The sequence below is a fragment of the Wyeomyia smithii genome, chromosome 1, assembly GCF_029784165.1.
Source record: "Wyeomyia smithii strain HCP4-BCI-WySm-NY-G18 chromosome 1, ASM2978416v1, whole genome shotgun sequence".
Classification (NCBI taxonomy): domain Eukaryota; kingdom Metazoa; phylum Arthropoda; class Insecta; order Diptera; family Culicidae; genus Wyeomyia; species Wyeomyia smithii.
The window spans coordinates 94,047,795-94,049,530 of record NC_073694.1 but is presented as its reverse complement, the minus strand read 5'-3'; positions in this window follow the sequence as shown (position 1 = coordinate 94,049,530).

Genomic DNA, 1,736 nt, shown 5'->3' with positions numbered 1-1,736 from the left:
CCATCGGCATACAGACCTATCTGTCTGCTGGACACTACGGGCAAGGTGCTTGAGAGGATTATCCTCAACAGACTGGTGAAGTACACAGAGGGTGTAAACGGTCTGGCAAGTAACCAGTTCGGCTTCCGGAAAGGTAGATCCACGCTGGATGCTATTCTCTCTGTCACCAAGACGGCAGAGGTAGCACTCCAGCGTAATAGTAAGAGTTGGGGCATTCGCTATTGCGCAATCGTCACGCTTGACGTGAAGAATGCATTCAATAGCGCCAGTTGGGACTCCATAGCGCTCGCGCTTAGGAGCATCCACGTACCGGTGTCGTTGTACAAGATTTTGGAAAATTATTTCCAGAATCGGGTACTAGTTTACAACACGGAGGAGGGTCAGAAGTGCGTCCCAATCACCGCAGGGGTACCGCAAGGTTCCATCCTGGGCCCGGTGTTGTGGAATGTCATGTATGACGGGGTGTTGAAACTAAAGTTCCCTGTAGGGGTTGTGATCGTCGGTTTCGCAGACGACATCACGCTAGAGGTCTACGGCGAGTCGATCGAAGAGGTTGAGTTGACGGCCGCGCACTGCATACGCAAGGTCGAAGACTGGATGCACTCTAGGAAACTGGAGTTAGCGCACCATAAAACGGAGGTTACGGTTGTGAACAACCGCAAATTAGAGCAACAGGCGGTGGTCAGAGTCGGTGACTGCACCATTACCTCAAGGCGTTCCTTGAAGCTCTTGGGGGTTATGGTTGACGATAAGCTCACATTTAAGAGTCACGTCGACTATGCCTGTAAGAGGGCTTCAACGGCCGCTGCAGGACTATCTCGAATGATGTCCAATAGCTCAGCGGTATATGGCAGCAAGCGTAAACTTCTTGCCAGCGTGGTTACGTCCATACTTAGGTATGGTGGGCCAGCGTGGTCCAAAGCGTTAGGTACCAACAGTCATCGTCGAAAACTGGAAAGTACCTACAGGCTCATGTGCCTGAGGGTTGTGAGCGCGTACCGTACAGTGTCATACGACGCAATCTGCGTCCTGTCCGGCATGATGCCTATCAGCATAGCCATTAAGGAGGACGTAGAATGCTTCGATCAACGTGACACAAGGGGTATACGAGGCACCAGAAGGTCATTCTCGATGATCAGATGGCAGCAGGAATGGTCCAATTCCGCAAAGGGTAGATGGACGCATCGACTTATTCCGGACGTATCCGGATGGGTCGGGAGGCGCCATGGAGAAGTTAACTTCCACTTGACACAGATTCTGTCAGGTCATGGTTGCTTCAGGCAGTATCTACACAGATTCGGGCATGCGGGGTCCCCCATGTGTCCCGAGTGCGCGGATGCGGAAGAAACTGCTGAGCATGTCTTCTTCGTGTGCCCTCGTTTTGTGCATGCGCGGAGCGACATGATGGTAGTGAGCGGGCCAGACACCACTCCGGACAACCTAGTTCGGAGGATGTGTAAAGACCCAAACATTTGGAGGGCGGTTTGTACAGCCGCCTCTCAAATAGTTTCAGAATTGCAAAACAGGCGACAGGTTGACCACCGACACGCCAGTGTTAGCTAACGGCCAGTCTCCAGGTTAGTTAGCTAAGTTAGCAAAGAGATCTATAGAACCAAGAGGGTGCACAGAGCACAAAAGCCGCTCCCCGAAGCAATACCTAGCGGTGGTCCCGGGGAGTATTATGGGCTGGAGACTGGAGGGGTTTTAGTGGGTCCGGTCACTGATTCAAACCAACC